A 20,281-nucleotide genomic window follows, 5' to 3' on the forward strand; every position below is an offset into this window, starting at 1 on the left:
CACTGCTTCCCACTCACATGAGTGGCATCAAGAAAAATATATCGTTAGATCATCTAAAGCAGCTAGAGCCGATTCTAGCCATGACTTTGATTCCATTTTAGCAAAGATAGATGCTTTCGAGAGATGAATGAAAAAGATGACTAAAGATATTCACTCAATACGAATTAGTTGTGCGCAGTGCGGAGGACCACATTTGACAAAAGATTGTCTTAGTATTGAACAAACAATGGAACAAAGAGAGAATGTTTCATACATGAACCAAAGGCCTGGAAATAATTATCAGAATAATTATCAACCGCCAAGACCAATCTACAATCAAAACCAGAATTATAACCGAAATGTTCCATATAACAACCAACAAGGTCCTAGCAATCAACAAGTATCTAATAATACTTACAATCAGCAAAGACCTATTTTCCAATTAAACCACCACAAATCGATGATAAAAAGACAAATTTAGAAGACATGATGTCGAAGCTAGTTGAATCTCAAACTCAATTTTTCACATCTCAAAAACAAACTAATGAACAAAATGCTCAAGCATTTAGAAATCAACAAGCTGCTATTCAAAATCTGGAACAAGAAGTGAGTAACCTAGCAAGGTTAATAGGTGAAAGAAAATCGGAAAGTCTACCTAGCGATACAAATGCGAACCCCCAGAATGAAACAGCTAAAGCCATTACCACGAGAAGTGGTATTACACTTAAACCACCTGAAATCCCTGTAATTTCTGATGACGCTATTCCTACTACACAGGCACCACAACCTGAACAAGAGAAGGAATCAGAACTGGTAGTTGAAAAGGTTAATGAAGATAACACAGTTAAGGCAAAGCCTTATGTTAAACCATACCAACCACCGCTTCCTTACCCAAGTAAAATGAGAAAAGAAAGACTTGAAGCCGAGCAATCCAAATTCTTGGATATGTTTAAACAAATAAATGTCAATCTTCCTTTCATTGATGTGATTTCAGGAATGCCAAGATATGCTAAATTCCTGAAAGATCTAATCACAAATAGAAAGAAAATGGAAGAACTTTCAGCTGTTACTATCAATGCTAATTGTTCTGCAGTGCTGTTGAATAAGATACCAGAAAAACTCTCAGATCCAAGAAGTTTCACAATTCCATATTTTTTGGGTAGTCTTAGTTCAATAGAAGCATTGGCAGACTTAGGTGCTGGTATAAATTTAATGCCGTATTCACTATACACTAAACTAGACCTCGGAGAATTGAAACCAACACGAATAAGCATACAACTAGCCGATCGATCAGTAAAATATCCTAGAGGGATAATGGAGAACATGCTAGTTAAAGTTGGTACTTTAGTATTTCCAGTAGATTTTGTTATTCTGGACATGGAAGAAGATTCTCGAGTTCCTCTCATATTAGGAAGACCATTCTTAAACACGGCTAAAGCAATAATAGACGTGTTTGGTAAGAAACCGACCCTAAGTATAGAGGACGAGAGTGTTACCTTTTATGTTGATAGAGCCATGCAACAACCACAATCTGCAGATGATACATGTTATTACATTCAAACTATAGATTGACATGCAGAATTGTTACAAGAATTTCCAGAATTACAAGGAACAGGAGAATGTTCTTTAGGAGAAGGAACTGAACCAATTGATGAAGCTGAAATGTTAGCTACACTCATGGTTAATGAATATGAACCAACAATAGAAGAACTTCAAATGTTAAAAGAAAAAGACAGATATCAATACAAATCATCGATAGAAGAACCACCGATATTAGAGTTAAAGTCACTTCCAAACCATTTGGAATACGCTTATTTACATGGTGAATCTAAATTACCTGTAATAATATCGTCTTCTCTTACGGAAATGAAAAATCTCAACTCATTTCTGTTCTAAAAGCTCATAAACCAGCTATTGCATTGAAGATTTATGACATTAAAGGTATAAGTCCTTCGTATTGCACACATAAAATCCTTATGGAAGAAGGTCATAAAACATATGTGCAACGCCAACGAAGACTAAATCCTAATATGCAATATGTTATTAAGAAATAAATTATTAAACTGCTTGATGCAGGTTTAATTTATCCAATCTCTGATAGTTCATGGGTAAGCCCAGTTCAATGTGTACCTAACAAGGGTGGCATGACTATCATCACAAATGAAAAAAATGAGCTTATTCCTACTAGGACTGTAACAGGATGGCGTGTCCGTATTGATTATAGAAAATTAAATGATGCCACCAGAAAAGATCACTTTCCTTTACCTTTCATTGATCAAATGTTGGAAAGATTAGCCGGGAATAGTTACTATTGTTTTCTTGACGGTTTCTCCGGATACTTTCAAATTCCAATCGCACCCGAGGACCAAGAGAAAACCACGTTCACGTGCCCTTATGGTACTTTTGCTTACAAACGCATGCCATTTGGACTTTGCAACGCCCCTGCAACCTTTTAAAGGTGCATGATGGCAATTTTTCATGACATGATAGAAGAATGCATGGAAGTTTTCATGGATGACTTTTCAGTCTTTGGTGATACTTTTGAAACATGTCTAGTTAATCTTGAACGAATGCTTATTAGATGCGAGCAATCAAATCTAGTACTTAATTGGGAGAAATGCCATTTCATGGTTAAAGAAGGCATCGTTCTTGGTCATAAAATTTCAAAGGAAGGAATTGAAGTGGATAGAGCTAAAGTAGATGTAATTGCTAAACTTCCACATCCCACCAATGTTAGAGGAGTTAGGAGTTTTCTAGGGCATGCCGGTTTTTACCGACGTTTCATAATTTTGTTTTCTAAAATTGCCATTCCTATGAATAAACTCCTAGAAAAGGATGCTCCATTCATCTTTTCAGATGAATGCATTAAATTTTTTAATATTCTTAAAGAAAAACTCACTAATGCGCCGATCATGATAACTCCAAATTGGAATTTACCATTTGAACTTATGTGCGATGCAAGTAATTTTGCAATGGGAGCTGTTTTAGGTCAAAGGATTGAAAAACGATTTCAACATATTTATTACGCTAGTAAGACGTTACAAGGAGCATAAACTAATTACACAACTACTGAAAAAGAACTCCTTGCTATTGTCTTTGCTTTTGACAAATTTCGTTCATATCTCGTTCTAGCTAAAACGGTGGTCTATACCGACCATTCTGCTCTTAGATACCTATTTTCGAAACAAGATGCTAAACCACGACTAATCCGATGGATCTTACTCTTACAAGAGTTCGATATTGAAATCCGAGACAAAAATAAAGTAGAAAATCTCGCAGCCGATCATCTTTCTCGTCTTGAAAATCCCGAATTAGAAGTTCTAAATGAATCGGCTATACAAGATAACTTTCATGATGAATATCTTTTGAAGATCGATTATAATAAAATTCCATGGTTTGCAGACTATGCAAACTACTTAGTATGTGGATTCCTTGAAAAAGGGTTGTCGTACCAAAAATGAAAGAAATTCTTTAGTGATATAAAACACTATTTCTAGGAAGATCCACATTTGTTTAAAAGTTGTTCCGATGGAATAATATGCCGATGTGTATTCGGGGATGAACCTAGTCAAATCTTAAACTATTGTCACACAAGACCAACAGGAGGGCATTATGGGCCTCAACTCACAGCAAGGAAAATCTACGACGCTGGATTCTATTGGCCTACAATTTTCAAAGACGCGCACCTTCTTTGTAAATCCTGTGATGCTTGTCAAAGGGCCGAAAAAATAAGTCAACGTGATGAAATGCCACAAAATGTCATTCAATTATGTGAAGTATTTGACGTTTGGGGTATTGACTTTATGGGTCCATTTCCAAAATCTCATAATAATCTCTACATTCTCGTTGCTATTGATTATGTATCTAAATGGGCGGAAGCACAAGCTCTCCCAACTAACATTGCACGAGTTGTCAATTTTTTAAAACGTCTTTTTGCTAGGTTCGGAACACCGAAAGCTTTAATAAGTGATCGGGGTACTCATTTTTGTAATAATCAACTTAAGAAAGTTCTCAAAAGATATGGAGTAACTCATAAAATCTCAACAGCTTATCATCCACAAACAAGTGGACAAGTTAAAAATACCAACCGAGCTTTAAAACGTATTCTAGAGAAAATCGTAGGATCAAATCCGAAGGAATGGTCCATGAAATTGGAGGATGCACTCTGGGCTTTTAGAACAGCCTACAAAACTCCAATTGGCACCACACCTTTTAAACTCGTTTACGGAAAAGAATGTCACCTTCCAGTAGAAATTGAGCATAAAGCATTTTGGGCTTTGAAGGCGTGTAATCTTGATTTACATGAAGCCGGACAGCTACGGTTAAGTCAATTAAACGAATTAGAAGAATTAAGACATGAAGCATATGAAAATTCGTTAATCTATAAAGAAAGAACGAAGAAATGGCATGATAAAAGAATCAGAAGTTCAAAAGAATTTAAAGAAGGAGACAGAGTTCTTCTTTTCAATTCACGATTCAAGTTATTTCCTGGAAAATTGAAATCAAGATGGTCTGGACCATTCATAGTCAAAAGAATTTTCCCATACGGAACAGTAGAATTAATAAATTCAAATGGGATTGAATTTAAGGTTAATGGTCACAGAGTTAAACATTACATAAATAATCCAACGGAAGTTGTAGATGAAGTTAATCACAATTTTGACACCACAGCTAACTAAGTGTGGGAAGATTCGAATCCTTTACGGGTAATATGTATTTCTGTTAGAGTTAGATATTCTGTTTTCGTGTAGTTTCCGAGAATGGAATCCGCATGGTCGTTCCCTAGCAGACCCTAAAGAACTAGTCTTCTCCCTCCATTCTGAATTTTTATTTCTTTTAGGTTTTACGAGATGAAGAATTCCTTTTATCTGAACCATGGTCTACTACTACACGCTATGATTACTAAACGTAATAATAACACTTTTCTGAGTGAACTGGTATCATTCATAAGAGGCAAAATGGATGAAGTGAGGAAAGAACTCAGGAAAGATCATCATAAGACACATTTTGGTAAAGGAAAATCAAAATCCGCAACAAAAAGAAGAGCACGACACCTTGAAAGATGTCATAAATGCGGAAAATGGTCACACGAAGGTAAATGTTCGAACAATCAAACATATTCAAATACCGAATTTGTTACTCTATGCAGAGAAAGACCGTTCATATGTTTAGAAGAAATGTTATTGAAGAATCGAGGTTACGCTTATGTAGCTATGGAAAACCAAATCACACGACTCTCCTATGAGTCGGTTAAAGCAGGTCTCTGAGAATTCTATCTCACAGGTAAGTATGTAAAGTTTTTTTTATTGCTTTTAACCTTTTGATAATAAACACTGAATCGTTCACTATAAAGTATTAAATTGATATTCAATAAAATTAGGTATGCGAAACCGAAATTACTGATATCATACAAAAATTTATTACATCACTGCGAAATTTACCGTTTATTCTTAAGGTATAAATATCTTTAATCAATCAATCCAAAATATTTCAGAAATTCGTCAGGAGTAAAACTAGGTAAAATAGCCGAAATTACTTTACCCAAAAGAGGGGCGTATATTTTTGATAATATTTGATTGATTAAAGTGGGATAAAAGACCAAAAAGATTTTTCATTTTAATTTTTACCTTGTTTTTAAAATTAATATATAAATATTAAATTATTATTGTAAATCTTTAAAACCAATATATTTAAGTTTTTAAATATTTTAAAAAACTAATATTTTTAATATACGTTTGTAAAAATAATATATTTAAATATTAATGATATTTGTATGAAATTTTATTATGCATTTTAAATTTAAGTTTGGTGTGAATTTAAAAACAAAAATTTACTTTATTTCATTAAGTTAAAAATTTGATATTTAAAATTCGTCGTGAGTTGAAAACTGGGTCGTTGAACCGAAATTGCTTTACCCAAGGGAGGGACGAGGAATTTTATTATCATTATTTTTAATCTCATTGATCTAAAGTATGCAAAACATTAAAAAAACCCAAAAAAATCTTTGCTTTTAAGACAACGCTTTAAAAATGACAAATTTTAAAATTTTGTCGAGAGACGAACTAGGTCAACATACCGAAACGCCCTCATTCTAAAAAGAAAACAAATTTTTAAAATTAATTAATCATTTGTTTTATAAGTAAAAGGTTTTATAAAATAATAATAATAATAATAATAATAATAATAATAATAATAATAATAATAATAATAATAATAATAATAATAATAATAATAATAATAATAATAAATATAAAAATATATATATATATATATTTTAATTTTAATTTTTAAAATATAAGAATATTAATATAAATATTTTCTATAATAAATCAAATAATATATAAATTATGAATTTGGGTCGAGTCAGTTTACAAGTTCGAATAACTTTTGAATTACTGGGCCATGCGATCGCATGAGCCTAATGCCTAATAACCATGCGATTGCATGGTAGGTCTGGGCAGGAGAGATTAAAAGTTCCAGCAACCTGGTTTCTATCTCATAACACCAACACACACACATACACAATTTACTCCCAAACATCATCTAAAATCATCAATTTTTCACCAAAATTCGCCAAATTTCGTGCTACAAATCACTCTAAACATGTCTTTTCTCAGATGGGGAAGCAAAAAGGTAAAAATTTCACCCCTAAACTCATAAATTTCCTACTTTTTGTGATAATTTTAATTAATTGCAATAATTTGATTTTGTTAATTTCTAGTGTAATTAGAGTTAAATTGTTAGTATATTATGCATGTACAACCTAGATTGATGCTATTTGTCATGATTTGAAGCCAAAAACTTCAAATTTTTTAGAAATCTAGGGTTTGTGTTCTTGAGCAATTTGAGGCTTTTTGATATAAACAGGTTATGGCCAATTTTTGTAATGAATTATTGCTAAATTAATTAGTGTAACATGTTTAGGTAGCTAAATGATCCAAACATTGATCTTAAACATGATTTTTGAGAATTAAAGTGGACTTTTTAAGTCTAAAATTCATGAACTTAATTAAATTGATGTAAATGCCATTTGAAACTTGTTTAATTGCTAGTAATAGTTATTTTAACATGTTATTTGAGTTGAATGCTTATGAATTTTGTAAACATTTTCATATATGCTTATTTGAAAAAGTGTAGAATTGATAAAAATATGAAAATGAGTATAAGTTTAATATGGATTAAACATGTTATTGTAATTATTTTAATTTATTATTTTGCTAACACTAATGCATATTTGGATGCACAAATTTTGTGTTTAATGTGTTTTGCAGAGAAATACCGATACTGATGGTGCATCATCATCATATAGGCAACCTGATCCGGAACCACAGCCAGAGATGCAATATCATGAACCGGAACACCAACCTGAACAATAACAACATTATGATCAACACGTACCATACTATGAACCAGACCCACAATTTTTTATTGCCTACGTTGTATTTCCTGTTCACCATATAATAGAACACTCAATAATTCATGAAGAACAGTTGCATCCCAATTTAAGGATTGATAGAAGTTGGAGAGATTACCCGACGTACGAAAATAACAAATTTAAGCTTTGGACCAAAAATGTAGAAGTACCCAGTGTAATAGATTGGGAGCCTTTGGAAAGGGTCCACCTAGCTAACCCAGTTAAGCAGCATCTAATCCAAAGGTATGGCAGCTCTTCTTTTACTGATTGGGAATGTTTATTTACCACTCGTAGGCCTATATATAAAGAGTGGTGTGTTGAGCTAATGAGTACTATAGCTTTTAATAAAGATGTAGATAGGTTAGACGATAAGAGTTTTCTTAGATTTTTGCTTGGCCGTAGGATGTACAGGATGTCCATGCTGGACATGGCCAGGGCTTTACAGATTTACACTCACGCTGAATTAATATCACCTGATTGTACAAATTTGATTTATCATGGTGAGCGGGTAGATAGAAATTTTGACGCTAACGCCATCTGGAGGCGTATGTCAAATTTTAATGTATTTACGCGGGGAGGAAGACACTCCTATTTAGATATTAATAAAGCTGAGCTTCATATAATACATAGTGTGACGATCGCTCCAAATCCATATGGACGAACACGTCATTCATTGATTTCATTGCGAGGTATTTGACCTCTATGTGATACATTTTGTAACATTGTATTCGTTTGAAAAGGTATTTCATAAATGAATATATAAATTCCAGGTTTTTAACATCTGATGATTTCTACGTATAGACAATCACCATTTAATGGTTTACAATAATACATCTGTTGACAATACAGTCAAAATAAGATACATGGTAATGGTTTGGTGAATGCAAGTTTCTTGTATATAGCATGTATGACTCCAAGCACATATCTTGTATCACGTATAAGCAAACAGCGGAAGACTTCTAGAAACCTGAGAATAAACATGCTTCAAGTGTCAACACAAAGGTTGGTGAGTTCATAGTTTTAATATTACACATAATCCGTATATCAATGTGGATTACAAAAGTTCAGTTGTTTTATTCAAAACGTTTATCATTATGTTTTAAATAAAAGGTGGATCACAAGATTTCAGTTGTTTCATCCGAAACGTTTATCAATCGGTTCTACAAAATTGAGCACCCTGGTAACTAAACTTTAATGCTTATATTATTTGTACCCTTTGTATAATCATCTTAATAATACACGCAAACCAACGTGTACGCTTCTCAAATAGCATACGTCCGTTAAAAGGCTAGCGCTCTAGCTCGGACGGGGATATCAAGCCCTATGGATCCATATACAACTATTCGCGCCCACCAGTTCTTATAACCGGCAGTTACTAGTTACCAAAGCTAAGGGATTTTCGGTTCAAACTCGGTGTAGAATTTAGTATGTACTTGTATCCATTGCGTTTAAAATAAATTGCATGTATTCTCAGCCCAAAAATATATATTGCAAAAGCAATTAAAAATGGAGCAAATGAAACTCACTGTTTAATATTGATATACAATATTGCAGGAAAGCACGTAGACGCATCGGAGATGATAAACACGAGGTTTGATTCACAAAAAAATACCCCCGAACATTACCCATAACCTCCTTGGCAATAACCCATAATTTCCTTAGCTCTAGCTTGCTCGAAAACTCATTTTGAAAATTACTTGGACAGCACTCCGTCGTAATATTTTTTGTACATTATTATTTTTGTATCGCAAAAATAATAACACTAATAATAATAAAAAATAATAAGATTAATAATAATCTTATTAATAATAATAATAATAATAATAATAAAAAATAATATTACGGAGTATATATATATTTGTGTATGTGTGTGATTTAAATCGAGCGAAAACACTGAAATTTATAGATGTGGCCTGAAATCTGGAGTCATGCGACTCGCATGGAAATGGCCTTCTGGCCATGCGACTCGCATGAGGACCAGGGACAGCTCACATTGTTTTGGCTCCTAGCTTGTCGACATAATATAAAATAAATATAAATATATAAATAATTAATATAATTATTTATATATTATATTTTATTCTTGTGCATAGTAGACTAGATATTTTTGGTCCGTTGCGTCGGGCGTTTCTTCTTGACTCGGGTCCCGGTTCCGAATTTTCAGACGTCCTTGCGTACTATTTTATATCGTGTACTTTGCGTTCCGCAACTTGTACTCTTGTCATTTTTAGACGTTCTTCATCAATAATTTGAACCTTTTTAATTGTATCTTGTACATTTGAGCATTTTGGACCTTTCCGTTTTCAATTCTTCGTTTTCGCCTTTTGTCTTCGCACTTATTAAATATAAACGAATATTACTTGAATATGGAACAATTACAACTAAAATCCTGTCTTTCTTGGGGGATAATGCTATGAAATATATGTTCCTTTTTAGCCTTATCAATAGCCTTAAATTATCCCTTAATTATATCACTCAAAGTGTATCTTAAACTTTCGAGTGTTTTGGTCATTTACTTCTATAAATCATCGTCTCGCTATTTGTTAAAATACATTTTTATAATAGCGTTTTACTGTAACAAAGTTACTGTAGCAAAGTTACTGTTTTACTGTAGCAATTCACTGTAGCAAATAGTGATTTTCGAAAACACTGTAGCATTTTGAGTAATGTGGCAATTTGAAAACACTGTAACAAATTAGTGTTTAACTGGTTCATCTTAAACGCTTTAGTTAACTTATCTAAATATCAATTGAATCAATAAACGAATGTTACTATCGTTTATTATATATATGTATATATCTTTTTAATATACATAAATCAGTTTTTAAATACACATTGGAAGTTATTTATAAATAAATTTTAATAATAAATATTTCAACTTATCATATACATTCAAATAGATATTTAAACCAATAAGTTTAATGTACGGTATCAAACAATTAATACATTGTTACCTTTTCATGTTATAGTATATATGTATCTATTTACATATAATTGTTCTCGAATCGTCGAAAATAACCGAAGGGTATTTAAATATATAAAAGTAGTTCAAAAATTTTGAGATTCAGTTTTACAGACTTTGCTTATCGTGTCGAAAATGTTAATCATACAAAGATTAAGTTTAAATTTGGTCAGAAATTTCCGGGTCATCACACATAGATTCTTAGCAAACTCGATTACACAAAGAGGTAACAACAAGGAGAAAATGACATTACACGATTTATTTTACCTTAAGTGCATTCGAAACACTAGAAGCTTTGTTAATATCCCCTACTGTGTTGGTTTTTATCTGTCTAAAATGGTGGAAGGTATACAGGAAGGGGGAATAATAGGAGGAGGTATTTTTGTTACTCTCATTGGAGAGTATTTAGGTGTAGATAGGGATCAAGGGGGTCCAATGATGGTATGTAGGAAACAGGACGAGACTTTAGGTTTGCAAGTCTATGAAGGTGCAAAGGTATTGACTAGGAGAAGCAATCAGGTAGTACAATATCAGGGCAGCCATCCACAGGTAGAGAGGGGTTCGAATGAGGAAATGGAGGAGGCGGATGACATTAGGGATGTCATTAGGGATAGTGCTACTGACGTTTTTCAGCGTACAGATGAGGTAGAAATGACTAATGAGGATAGGCATCGTCGGTATGAGCAGTGGCAAGCCGCGAATGAGTATCAGACTTCCAGGTGACGCCAACACGATAGCTGGCAAGTTCATCAGCACTAAATCATGAGCCAGCTATCATATCAGGTACCAACTAACTACATCCCGACTCGGCCTGCTTACTATCCACCGCACCAGCCTGACATGCGACCACCCTTTGACCTGTACGACCCCAATCAAGCATACCAGAACACCTATCACCAACCATGGAACCCAAACGATGATATGAACTAAAACCCCTATCCAAATCAATAGTGTTCCATTGGTGATGTCTTCTCTTTTATTATTTTTATCTATTTATGTTAAACATTTAACATTTTGATACTTTAATGTAATGTTTAATATTTTTATTATTTTGTACTAATATTTCATTTTTGTAATTTGAAAGTGGGATATTAAATCCCATTTCAAATTACCATGCATGTTTATATTTGTATTGTATGTATTTTATCTCATGTACACAACAGGGTAAAACAGCGCATTTTCAAAGACTGGCATTAAGTTCAGCAAAAGCTACTAATTTTGACGACAAGATGCAAAATAAATGTGAAATAACAACTGCAGGAATGAACAAATGATGTGCACCATTTATCATTCAACACAAACAACAATATGTTTGGAAACTTTGGCAAATTTAATCATTTTTCTACGCTAATCACCCTCAATAATTTAAATTGTTACTGATTTCTTGCAAATGAGGGCATTGCAAGATCTTAAGTGTGGGAAGGGGTTAAATTCTTTCGGGTTTTAAAATTTTAATTTAAACTCTTGGTTACCATTAAAAATACTAGTAACGCAGTAGTTGTATTAGAATCTAGTGTTCTCTGATAATAAAGAACAACCCTAGTCTTATATACTGACTACCCAATTCTGGTAAAAAATTTCAAAATTTTAAAATAAATGAATTCAAAATCATGTTTATACATATTTATGAACGATAAAACTAGGTGTTAATACCGAAATTATTGTTATCTCAGAAAGGACATAAATTGAGAAACAACTCAAAATGCTTGAATTCATTTAAAATGGAATAGAGGAGAATAAAAAAGCAAAGAAAGGAAAATAAAAGCCAAGTGTGGGAAAAATTTACCACGTTATTTAGAACATATATCACATATTTTTGTACAAATAATTGAAAATACTTTTGTTTTGGACGATATTAATCAGTTTTACCCAGTTTATTGTAGTATAAATAGAATTTAAAAGGAAGTAAAGTCTTTCGAGAAAAAGAAACGTGCTTCTTGATTTAGGTCAGGAAGTTGTCGTCCAGACCAGTTGTAGAGTCTACGAAAAACCTTGAAAAGTTTTCTCGAAAATCAGCTGGAAATCCACGGACCTCAGCATCAAACAGGGTCGCCAATTTCATGACCCGTCCTAATCCATCCGGACGAAGTCCATATTGATTATAGACGATTCGTAATAGTTGATTACATCGCGAGGTACTCGACCTCTATATGATACATTTTACAAACATTGCATTCATTTTTAAAAGACAAACTTGCTTTACATCGAAAGTTGATGGCATGCATATCATTTCATAATATATCCAACTATAATTGACTTAATAATAATCTTGATGAACTCAATGACTCGAATGTAACGTCTTTTGAAATATGTCATGAATGACTCCAAGTAATATCTCTAAAATGAGCAAATGCACAGCGAAAGATTTCTTTCATACCTGAGAATAAACATGCTTTAAAGTGTCAACCAAAAGGTTGGTGAGTTCATTAGTTTAACATAAATAATCATTTCCATCATTTTAATAGACCACAAGATTTTCATATTTCATAAACATCATTCTCATATCAGGCATTTCGCAAACTGCATAGAGATAAAAATCATTCATATGGATTGAACACCTGGTAACCGACGTTAACTTAATGCATAGAATATCCCCAAAACAAAACCTCTCGTCTGTATAATAATCTCGAAGTACTAAAGCATTCGTACCCCGAATGGGACTTGTCAAGGTCTATAGATCTATCTTTAGGATTCGCGTTAATTAGGGGCCATTTCCTTAAATTTTTAGGTTACCAGACTTGAAGGGCGATATTCGGTTTAATAATCCAACCATAGAATGTAATTTTAAGTACTTGTGTCTATTTCGTAAAACATTTATAAAAGCAGCGCATGTATTCTCAGTCCCAAAAATATATATTGCAAAAGCATTTAAAAAGGGAGCAAATGAAACTCACAGTATTGTATTTTGTAGTAAAAATACATATGACGATACGGAACAAGTGTAGGGTTGGCCTCGGATTCACGAACCTATATCATTTGTAAATTTATTAATATACATAATTGTAATCTAACAAATATATATATATAAATTTATTAATTATGTCCTTTTTATATTAATAATATATGTATGTTTCTTATATTCCTTTTGTTATATAAAAATATTAATCTTCAATATGTTATATATAATAAATATATTTTTTAGTATATATATATCATTTGTATATTAATAATAATAGTAGTTAAAATAATATTAATAGTGGTAAAAATGGTAATAATTAAAATACTTAATATTACTAATAAGATAATAATGTTAATAATTCTATTAATGATAATAATAATGATATTAATAATTATAATCGTAAAAAAAATATTAATTTTACTGTTAATGGATCACATAATGATAATACTTGTGATAATACAATAATAATACTACTTAATGATATTAATGATATTAGTGATATGGATAATAATATTAATAATAACAATATAAATAATAATAATCCTAATTGTATTTATAATACATATACTAATAATAATGATAATCACAATTTTCGTGTTTAATTTCTAAGCTCATAATTAAAGTTTCTGTAACATCAATTCGTAATCTTAATCATAATAATAATAATAGTAATACTTATATTAATAATAATCTTATAAAAATTAATAATAATAAAAGTATTAATGATAATACTAGTAATTGTAATAACAATAATATTAGTGATAATAATAACAATTATAGTATTAATCTTAGTGTATTTAATAACAATTATAATTACTTATAATAATCATAACAATAACAACAATAATAATATTAATAACAATAATAATAATTATAATAACAATAATAATAATCATAATAACACTAATAACAATAATAATGATAATCATCATAATTAATAATAATAATAATAATAATAATAATTAAAATGGGAATAATTGTGTATACCATTTAATAAGCTTTTCCAAAAAAATAATCTGCCCAAGACCGGGCTCGAACCCGTGACCTCCCGATATCCCGTGACACCCTCTAACGGTCCCTCCAACACTGTCTTTCTGAAATATATCCTAAATGATTTTATATAACACGTTTTTGCTTCTGTTTCTAATTCTTCTTCTTCTTCTCAGTTTTCATAATCGACCCAGGCACATACAAAACCTCAATTTGCTTATATTAACTTATAATAGAAACAGAGAATTACCTATAACAGTGTTTTAATTTAACTAACTCGAAAAAGAAAAAAAAATATAAAAAAATATATATGAAACAAGGTCTGCTGTGTTCGTCGAGCATATATAAAAAAAAATTTGATTTTCGATTTGTATTGCATTATAGCAAAAATGTATAACACAAAGTATATATCAAATCTATCCTATAAACTTTCTCAAACATCAATTGAATCAGAACATTAAAAACGAACTCGAATTTAATCATTGTTCGTTCGTTTGACTTTTTACAAATTAACCTTTGACTCAAGAATTCGTTTTGGTTTTGAAGAATTGAAAGATGTGATTTTGCAGATAAGTTTACATAAGGAATCCTAACATCATGGCATTAACATATTTTGACAATTGTATCAAACTCGAGCTTTTGAATTTATCACTAAGAACAGAGGTTTGATTAAATTGAAAATCGATTCTGTAAAAGAAATTATAGCTGTAATTGATATAGAAGGTGGATAATTGTGTGACTGTGAGAGTAACAAAGACACTCGTTGATTTATATCCAAAGGATTTGGCTGATTCGATCATTGAAAAGAAAGAAAGAACAAAACAAAAAAAAAATAATAAAAAAATAAAGATATAAACAGATTTAATCGTACTACTGATTTGTTTCTATATGACAGTTGGATTCAATTTGATTACTTTGACAGACAAACTCAAAAATTTGGTACAGAGTCAATGGATATATGTAATGGATTCGTACACCTTTTGCTTTTAGGGATTATATAAATGATAATAATAATTAATAATAATAATAATAATAATAATAATAATAATAATAATAATAATAATAATAATAATAATAATAATAATAATAATAATAATAATAATAATACTAATACTAATTACTAATAATTATATTAATAATAAAATTTTATTATTATTGATTATATACTAAATATAATAAACTTAAGAATAATGGTAATAATAATATGATGATATTGATAGTCCTTAATAAGTTTAATAATGATAATGATAAAAATAACACAAAAAAATTGTTAATACTAATAAAAGGTATTAGATTCCTAGTAATAATATTAAATTATAATATTACTGATAATTCTTAATAATAATGATAATAATATCCAATAATACATATGATATAAAAGAAATAACAAATTACATGTATTCTATTTTCATAATATAACCTTAATGATACTTATAATACTATTAATAATTATTGTAAATATAACAACTTATATTTATCTTCATTTTTATAATAATATTAATAATACTGTTATATGTGTTGATATTGAAGGTAATAATAATATTATTATAACAATTATAGTTTAACTTATAACTAAATTTATTATATTAGATATTAACATTACATATTATTAATTATATGATATATATATATAATAATAATATTAATATTAATAATAATTCTTAATGAAAATACTTAATAATAATATTAATAGCATTAACAATAATACATCTTAAACATATCAAACTTTATATATATATTTATACCTTACATTAGAATTTATATTATTGATAATATAAATATTTATTTTAATAATTATTATGAATGTAACAATCATAACATTAATATAACATTTATATTTTAACTTATAATTAATCTTACCTTTCATTAATTATGTGTTACATATTTTATATAATAACATATTCGGATATTTATCATGTATATATTTTATATATATATATAACAATATAATAATTATTAATAACAATCATATATATATATATATATATATATATATACAATTTCATTATACTTAATTATTTTGTATTTTATTTTATATACTTAATTCTAATGATTCAATAACATTTTATTTTTTTTATTTTTTTCCAATACTTACATTTATCTTTATATATATATATATATATATATATATATATATATATATATATATATATATATATATATATATATATATATATATATACAACAAGTGTTCGTGAATCGTCGGGAATAGTCGAAGGGTAATCGAATACATGAATGTAGTTTCAAAAATTTTGAGACTCAACATTACAGGCTTTGCTTATCATGTCGGAATCATATAAGAATCAAGTTTAAATTTGGTCGAAAATTTCCGGGTCGTCACAGCCAAGTGGTCAGACTTATCCTAACCAAGAGAGGATCTGTCTTGTACAATGGGGGCACCGTGCAAATTAGCTTATAAGACTAATGAATCAGATCCCCAGAAAGGATAATCTCCTTAAAGATCAAAAAAATCAGCTTTTAAGCCTGATAATACTCAATCCTAGATATTGACCTTAAAGATTGAGAATTCAAACTCATGGAATTCAATGATATCTAAACTCGAGCTTGAACGAGAAAATATTTTGATCAAATTACAAACCGATTTGTTTTCTGAAAACCCTATTTTCAATGAGTTCATTACCATTGAACATAAAATCCTAGGAATTCACCTGGAATTCATTAGGTCACCTGAACCAAATCAGGTGTCAACTTTAAGAACGGTGGTTGCATAGCATGGTCGAAGACAGGACCTTGTACTAGACCAAAAAACTATAGGGTGATCTTTACTATTGCTCCTACAAAGGATAGTAATTGCATCCGACACGATATAGACCATAATCAAAAGCATGTTACGGGACATTGCCTTAACAGTTGCTTGTTCAACGCTTTCCTTTACAACCAGACGGTAGTTTACCGAAAGGTAATATACGGAGCAAGTATACTGGACGTGTTGCTTTCCCAATACAAGGTTAGCAAGTGGGTGACACAAAACCATAAGTTTTGAGCTAAAATTTTCAAATTTGAAACCCACAAAACCCACAAAAACAATTTGCAAACACCGGTGAAGGGTTATTCCGGAAAACTTATCTAGGGTAAAATCTAGATTGAATTTTCAAAAGATCAAATGTTTTCATAAAGATCCAATTTCCTAAAGGATCTAAATTTTCATAGTCATGTGGGACTGTAAACCACAACGTTACTGTGACGATCGCTCCAAATCCATATGGACGAACACGTCATTCATCGATTTAATTACGAGGTATTTGACCTCTATATGATACGTTTTGTAAATATTGCATTCTTTTGAAAAGGCACACCATAAATGAATATTTAAATCAAAGGTTTTCGACATCTGATGATTTCTACATATAGACAATCACCGTAAATAATAGTTTACAATAGTACTTCCGTTGACAATGCAGTCAAAATAAGATACATGGTGATGATTTGGTGAATGCAACGTTTCCTTGAAAAATATGTCATGTACGACTCCATGCACATAGCTTTTCTAACATATAAGCAAATAGCGGAAGACTTCTAGGAAACCTGAGAATAAACATGCTAACAAGTGTCAACACAAAGGTTGGTGAGTTCAGAGTTTTAGTGTTTTGCATAATCTGTATATAAAAGTGGATCACAAGATTTCAGTTGTTTCATCCAGAAACATTTATCAAAAGTTTGTCAATAGATTCTACATAACAGAGCAGCCTGGTAACTAAGATTTAACGTTATAATGATAAATACCCCATTTGTTTTAATACACGCAAACCAACGTGTCCTAAACTCAAATAACACACGTCTGTTAAAAGGCTAGCGCTCTAGCTCGGACGGGGATGTCAAGCCCTATGGATCCATATACTGTTATTCGCACCCACCAGTCCATATCCTATGTACTGGAAGCTACTAGTTACCAAAGCTAAGGGATTTTCGGTTCAAACTCAGTGTAGAATTAAGTATGTACTTGTATCCATTGCGTTTAAAATAAATTGCATGTATTCTCAGCCCAAAAATATATATTGCAAAAGCAATTAAAAAGGGAGCAATGAAACTCACCTTAGCAGCATATAAAGTTGTTCACCAAAATGTCACCGAAACTCGGATTACCAATTAATCGCAGATCTCAACCTAGAGAACATATGTTCGTCAATAAATGTCTATTAAGCTAGGTCAGGTCATAGTGTATCACAATTCTAATGCTCGAGATCGACATATAATAGTTATCCAAAGTCATTTCAAAAAGTCAATTTTGACAATAGTTCAACAAAACGAGACGTGCCTTATATAAGGATTCATTTACTCGGTTGCTAATATTTAAAAGTTCACTTTATCAGTCTCGTAAACAAGTTGTTTAAATCTTAATTGCAGATTCAAAAGCAATTTCAATTAACGTCAATCATAATTCAGTTGATCATATCTTTTAATCCGTTCATCGAAACTATTCGATATCTAAATGAAAAGTTATTGATTTTTCGCCAGCTTTCCAAAAACATGTATATCATATACCTTTTATAAGTAATATATGTATTTAATTAGTGATTCATTATAAACTATTTAACGACGACATTTAGTATACAAGCATGCATAAATATATATACTCGAGCACTAGACATGGATACATAATTAATATATAAAAGATAAGATATGAGTGTTTACGTATCAGTATTGAGATTCAATATTGTAGGTAAGTACGTAGACATAACGGAGATGATAAACACTAGGTTTGATTCACAAATATACCCCCGAACATTACCCATAACCTCTTTGGCAATAACCCATAATTTCCTTAGCTCTATCCCGCTTGAAAACCATTTTGAAAGTGACACGCTCATAACCTCGCCGTAGTATTTTATGTATAATACTAATTAATAATATCAATAATAATAAGATTAATAATAATATTAATCTTAATAATAATAATAATAATAATAATAATAATAATAATAATAATAATAATAATAATAATAATAATAATAATAATAAATAAATAAATAAAATAAATACGGAGTAATATATGATTAGAGAAAGAAGTGTGTGAAAACTGAGCAATTTATAGAACCTTTTCTAAAAAAGTACCCCATGCGATCGCATGGGATTTATGCTTCAAGGCCATGCGATCGCATGGCACCCTGGGACAGCTCACAAATTTTTAACTTCTTGTTTGTCGACATAATTTTATATTATATATATAATATATTTAATTTATATAATTAATTATATATTATATTAAATTCACATGCATAGTTGACTTGTAATTTTTGTTCTGATAAGTCGTATGTCATCACTCGACTTATGTCCCGGTTCCGATTTTTCAAATGTCCTTTCGTACGCTGAGAAAACTTGCATTTTACGTTTCGTGTCACGTACCATTGTCAAAATATAGCCTTAAATTATCCCTAAACTATACCACTCAAAGTATATCTTAAACTTTCGAGTATTTTGGTCATTTACTTCTATAAATCATCGTCTCGCTATTTGTTAATATATATATAATAACAATTCGTTTTTATGACCAAGTTAATATTATATTTTATCGTATTGTTAAATATATATTTTCAATATTAATAAACACGTTTTAAAATACATATCGCAAGTTATTCATATATCTAATTCCAACAGTTAATATTCCTTATTATTGTATGTGTCCAAATTACGTTATTTAAACAAACACTTTACCATTTATTCCGAATACCATTAAGAATGAATGATTTCCCAAATCAACGTGGACCTCACAACAGAGACCCGTAATAATATCATAATCCTTAAGGAACTCATTAAATATCTTTTAATTCAATCGGTTGGTATAATCTTTTAATTCCGTAGTTGAATATATCAATCAGATAATCAAACTAATAAGTTTAATACACAGTATCATTTACTTAACACTTTGTTACATTTTCAAGTTATAGTATATATATATATATATATATATATATATATATATATATATATATATTTACATATAATTGTTCGTGAATCGTTGAGAACAATCGAAGGGTAATTAAATAGTTCAAGAATTTTGAGATTCAACTTCATAGAC

The sequence above is a fragment of the Rutidosis leptorrhynchoides genome, chromosome 3 (assembly GCF_046630445.1).
Source record: "Rutidosis leptorrhynchoides isolate AG116_Rl617_1_P2 chromosome 3, CSIRO_AGI_Rlap_v1, whole genome shotgun sequence".
NCBI classification, from domain to species: domain Eukaryota; kingdom Viridiplantae; phylum Streptophyta; class Magnoliopsida; order Asterales; family Asteraceae; genus Rutidosis; species Rutidosis leptorrhynchoides.